The sequence below is a fragment of the Nematolebias whitei genome, chromosome 11, assembly GCF_014905685.2.
Source record: "Nematolebias whitei isolate Nwh7 chromosome 11, NemWhi1, whole genome shotgun sequence".
Lineage (NCBI taxonomy): Eukaryota > Metazoa > Chordata > Actinopteri > Cyprinodontiformes > Rivulidae > Nematolebias > Nematolebias whitei.
In genome coordinates, this window is record NC_056508.1 from 8,847,686 (window position 1) to 8,854,199 (window position 6,514).

A 6,514-nucleotide genomic window follows, 5' to 3' on the forward strand; every position below is an offset into this window, starting at 1 on the left:
ACAGAGAGAACATGCAAACTCCACCCAGAAAGGCCCCTGGACCGGGGTTTGAACCAAGGACCTGCTCGCTGAGAGGCAGCAGCTCTACCAGTTGCGCCACCGTGCTGCCCGCACACAAGACAGATTCAGGAATTCTCTTTGTTTTCCAGATTTCACATTTGTTATTACCTTAAAACATACTCAGACAACATTTGATGCATCATTGAATTTTTTAATGTGTTTATTGGGACATCCATTTTTAGAAGTCATCGTAGCATCTGTTGGAAACACAGAACATAGTACAGTTAGGGTGTTGTTAATCCTGGATTGGATTTTAAAGTTAATTTTGATATTTTTTTCACAAGGGAAAAAAAAGTTGATTTCCTAAAGTTTAACTATAAATGAAGGAATTTGTACATTCAGGTAATTTAAAATTAAGTAATTTCTCTAACATCCAACCCATTTTAGCCACTGAGCCGCACCAAACACCCATAATTTATTCTTGAATGAATTATTGACTATTATTGACAAATTACAGACTTTTTATTGAATAAGTTATTACTCATTATTGAATCATTGACAATTTACACTCATGTTTGTGTTAACTCATGTTGCAACAAGGTCAGCAAATTTTGACTATTACTATGAACTATGTTAAACTTTGGAGGCGATTTATTTTGAAAGTCAACATCAGATGTTGGTCAACATTGTTGGGCAACATCTTGGGGTCTTCTAGAGTCAGTCTGAAGTGAGAGTGGTCCCTGACATGGCAGAAAAACATAGATATAATTAACAGCTTTTATTTATTTATTTTTCAGCTAATAACAACTATTATTTATTTGTTTTTCATATTTTTCAGTTATACTCAGCTTTTAAATATTTATTTTTCAAGTATTAAGAACTTTTATTTTCAGCTTTTATTTTGAAAAGCAACACCCAGTTGTTGTAAACGTACACAGTGAGAGCTGCCGGAGCTGAGTGGAGGCTCACTTTACCTCAGTGCGTTACGACAACAATGAGAGAACGGTCGAAACTATCGTGACCTACAGTACTTCAATAAAATGCATAAGTGAAAACATAACATACTTTATAAGTACAATAAACCATATTTCTTTGTCAAACATCGCAAAGAAACGTTACCTCATCAATAATCCTCGTGACTTTAAGGGTTACCCACAGCCAATCAGTGTTCGCCGCCGACAAACGCCTATTAAATACTGTTAGCCAATCAGTGTTCGCCGCCCATAAACGCCTACTCGCCAGAAAGGCCCACTTTTGGTCTGCAGAGAACCCCTTCTCATCTCTGCAGGCAAATTCGGAAGGCGTATCTGGGCGATCATATCTGATTGGACTATAGGAAAGTAGGCGTATCTAGGCGGTCATATCTGATTGGACTATATGAAAATGGGCGTGTCTGGCCGGCCGCATATGATTGGACGATAGAAAAATAGGCGTGTCTGGCCGGTCATATTTGATTGGACGATAAAAAAATAGGCGTGTCTGGCCAGCCACATCTGATTGGACGATAGAAAAAAAGGCTGAACGATAAAATGCCGTAACCACAGACACATTATGTCTAAAAACAAGGAGTTATTGGCAGATTGTGTTAACCACAGGCATATTATGTCTATGGTGTTAACCGGTTCGACATTAGCGGCGTCTCAGGTTCAACACTGGCGGCGTCTCGGTTCGACATTGCTCCAGTATACTGCCGCGGCGTCTCCATAACTTCTTTTTCTGCCTCTCTTAACACAGAACTTCCGGTTACATTTCAAAATAAGAGCAACATAACTGGGTAGTGGGGAGAGCTAAATGTTAGGGTTTTTTTTAATACCAAGCCGTAACATTAAAAAACAAATTCCATTTTGGTTGTTGAAAAATGTGAAAAAAGTTACAATGGATTCATAAACAAAGAAAAATATAAATGATACTTAAACTGGCCTTGGGACTAAGGATGTTTCCTTTAACTTCACATTTTCTTGTTCAACCTGCAGTCACTGCAGATGAGTGATTGTCAGTTTCTGTAAGATTTCTGCAACTGGAGCCGGTATTTCTGTTTACTGGTTAACTTCCTCAGCTGTCTCACATTTTAAAGGTCAACACTACTCCATGTTTCAGTAGAAAACAAGCACATTTAGGAGTCAGTACATAACCAGACTTTTGGCCCTCACACCTGTACCCAGTTGCTTATGCTGCATGATGAGATCAGATTTACCCATATTCTAGAAATTTTATTTAACTTAGTCGACAAAACAATACAAATGAAGACTGTATGTCTTAAAAAAACCTCTTGGTTTTGCAGTAAGCAGCCTGATTTCAAACTGATATCTTGGCCAAAGGTAAAATAAAAATCTTTGTGTTCTCAGAAAAGTTGTTTCAGGACCTCCAATAAACTTATGTACACATCAAAGCACACAAGACAGATTCAGGAATTATCTTTGTTTTCCAGATTTCACATTTGTTATTACCTTAAAACATACTCAGACAACATTTGATGCATCATTGAATTTTTTTATTGTGTTTATTGGGACATCCATTTTTAGAAGTCATCGTAGCATCTGTTGGAAACACAAACCATAGTACAGTTAGGGTGTTGCTAGTTGTTACTTATTGTAATGTGTGGGCATCACAGTACAAAAGCTGGACTACTAACTCTGCATCCATGGCACAAAGTGGGTGCAGTACCCAGGAGTAATGGCTTCACTGTAGAAGGCCCTCAGCTCTCCTCTTCTGCCGCTGCCCCAGAAACCTGCACCACAATTTTTAAATTCTTCCCCACAGCTTAAGCAGACAGAAATTACATAAGGCTTTCTGTGCTGAGCCTGAAATACTTCAGGCTTCTTCGTTTATTTTCAAAGTCAACATCAGATGTTGGTTAACATTGTTGAGCAACATCTTGGGGTCTTCTAGAGTCAACCTGAAGTGAGAGTGGTTCCTGACATGGCAGAAAGACATAAATATAATTAACAACTTTTATTTATTTGTTTTTCATATTTTTCAGTTATACACAGCTTTTAAATATTTATTTTTCAAGTATTAAGAACTTTTATTTTCAGCTTTTATTTTGAAAAGCAACACACAGTCGTTGTAAACGTGCACAGTGAGAGCTGCTGGAGCCGAGTGGAGGTTCACTTTACCTCAGTGTTACCTGCGTGGGAACTCCCACCATGTTTTCACATGAGCTAAACTTCTAAAGCACGACAACAACGAGAGAACGGTCGAAACTATCGTGACCTACAATAAACGTACTTCAATAATATGCATAAGTGAAAACATAACATGCTTTATAAGTACAATAAATCATATTTCTTTGTCAAACATCGCAAAGAAACGTTACCTCATCAATAATTCTCGTGACTTTGAGGGTTACCCACAGCCAATCAGTGTTCGCCGCCGATAAACGCCTATTAAATACTGTTAGCCAATCAGTGTTCGCCGCCCATAAACGCCTATTCGCCAGAAACGCCCACTTTTGGTCTGCAGAGAACCCCTTCTCGGTATTTTACTATAGGTACAACTATATTAATGGCATTAGAGAAAGCTGAGCTTAAGTTATCCACATAAAGTAAAATGTTATCAGCATGAAAAGAAGGAATGTTGAGTTTGAGATTAATCCAGTTTCTGATGTCTGACCAAAGACTTTATATTGACATGAAAAAAAACATATTTGAGGGATTCATCTTCTGATTTGCAAAAGGCACAAAAATCAACATCAAATTTAAATCTTCTTTGCAGAAACATGGCTACAGGATATATCTTATTTATTATTTTTAAATAATTCTCCTTCACTTTAGAAGATTTAGACCATTTGACAAATTTAGAATGAGCAGAAGTCATACTGGTTTTATGATTTAAATTTGGAGGTGCCTTGAAGGAATCTTTGTTATAATCAGTAAATCCTTTGTTGCAAACATTCATTGATAATCTTGTTGCATTTGAAGTCAACTAAGTTACAGGCATTTAGTTTTAATTTGGGCATCAAATCGTCACCTTTGAATATATTATATTTTTAATTAATTGAATCAGCTGTTGGTCATGTTACTTCTTGTTGTCCCATTAGCTCTAAAATAGTTACTGAATCAAGTGTTTACTTCCATCCATCCGTGGGGGTAGCAGCCTAAGTAGGGAGGCCCCCAGACTTACCTCTCCCCAGCCACTTGGACCAGCTCCTCCAGGGGAATCCCAAGGCGTTCCAAGTGTTTACTTGTGTAGGTAAAACTAGATGTTAAATAACCATTAAAATACAACAGAATGCAGAAAATGGCATCTACTTTGTTTACTTCTTCCTGGGGGGGGGGGGGGGTAACAGAACAGAATATAATTGAGAAGCACTGCCTTAAATAGATGCTTTGTTCATAAGTTTTTAAATACTACAACAGTGTGTTAGTTTGCTGTATGCTTCAATAAACTTGTTTTTTAACAAAGTTGTTGTATTTCTCCTTTTTTCCTTAGTTTTGGGTCCTGGTGTGGTTAGTCACTGTGGCTAAAACAAAAAAATATGTTTTGTGAGCAACAGTTGCTTAATCAGATTTAATCCAGTACTTGCCTATTTTCACATGGCTGTCTTCTTGAACCAGAACTTGGATTGTATTTATTGTGTTTTAGGAATGTTGAACCTGATTCAGCACATTCAGCTGCAGCTCACTTCTGACGTGTTTTCATGTGTCCTGTCATAGAAACACAGTTTGTTCTTTAGTTAAACTGAAGTATAAAAATGTTGGACAGGTCTGAGTCAGTCCTGCACTCTGGACCTTCTAAGTGGAGTTTTGGTCATTTCTCCTCCCTCATCTCAGGGTTAAGTTTTCTTTAAGGCCTTTTTCCATTTTACCACAAAGTTTTCCCCTTTCAGTTTTATCTAATTTTATCTTTAACATTTTCTGTGTGTTTCATTATCCCAGTGTTAGACATGTAAAACAAAACTGGATGTTGGCACTTTGTGCTATTCTAATCCCAGTGTTCAGTCTACCAGTGGTTTTATGAGTCAGGACTTTGAATTACAGAAGGTCACCATTTGTTCCTATTCATGCAACCTATGAAACAATTGATAGAAAATACTAAATACATCACAGTTTGATTACAGTATAGTATTTTAGAGCCAACAAGATTATTAAAAGGACTGAAAATGAGTGGAGAAAAGGAAAATCTCCTAAAAGACCATTAGAAAGTCTGGAGAAGTACTGAGCACTTTAAGGATTACAATAAACGAGCTGTTTGGAAACAAAACAAGCAGTAATTAGGCCGGCTTAAAACTTCACCTCAATACTGTGTTTGTTAAAGTAGTAATATTCTGTGTTCTGATCAGTATTACTGTAATAAGGAGGCAGAATTGGTTGTGAAGGAGAATCTCTGTCATCAGTGGGGTTCCCTGTGTTGTAGTTCTACAGTTTATCCACAGAGGAGCGCTAGAGGTCCACTGTAAACCACAGACATGACGGCGGTGAAGCTGTAACAACCTCATGGAGTAGTTCAAATCAATAAAACCAACGATTTGACCAATAATTGCCAACATTTTTCAAGTGTGTCCATAGAACCCCACAGGAAGCCCTTCCTCCCTGCAGCTATCAAACTTTTCAACTCCTCCCCCTTTCTACACACAGGACAATAAAATTAATGCTGCACTACAATAAGCACTTTAATGTTTCTGCATTACAATAAACACTTTGTTTGTTTGTATCTTTTTTTTTTCCAGCTTCTCTCTTCTTCAGGGGTCGCCACAGTGAACTAAGTTGCACAAAGACTTGACAATTATTATTTTTACACCGGATGTCCTTCCTGACACAACCACAGACAACCGAGCTACCACAGCCCTCTGTGTGGAGCAGAGAGATGCTATCTAGAGTTTCCGAGGGAGCAGATGGTGGAGGTTAAGGGCCTTGCTCAAGGGCCCAGAGTGAGGTAAGGTGGGTGTGGAGGCAGGTGTGGGTGCTTCACTTTTCCCACCCACATTTTGATGTTGTCGGTACCAGGATTTGAGCCGGTGATCTTCACAGGCCCACCTCTGCACCACCACTTCCCACCAATTCTTTATTTTTATATTTTCTGTTATTTTCTATATTTTGGGATTCCTTGTATGTTCCTTTGTACTGAAACTCTGGCACAAGAATTTCCTGCAGGATCAATAAAGTTCTATATTTTCTTCCGGTGCTGAAGATGTGTTCACATGGAGAAGATTTCCTGAAGAAGTGAGATCTGGTCCTATCTCACCTTTAAAGGAGAACTGAACCTAAAGTCAGGCTGACTGATGCTGAATAATCTCATTAATCCCTCAGACCTCTGCCTCAGCACATGTAGTCTTGAACAGCATCTAATTGTAATCCAAAAAAGTTCAATCTGGTCCTCTGGACAATCAAAAAAACAAAAAACAAAACAAAGCAAAAAAATATAGAAACGTTTCGTCTCTCATCCAAGAGACTTCCTCAGTCTGAGGTGCTGTTTTCAGCTCAGTCTCTTAAATAGCACCTTCTCAGAGTGAACCACTCTGAGAAGGTGCTCAGACTGAGGAAGTCTCTTGGATGAGAGACGAAACGTTTCTATA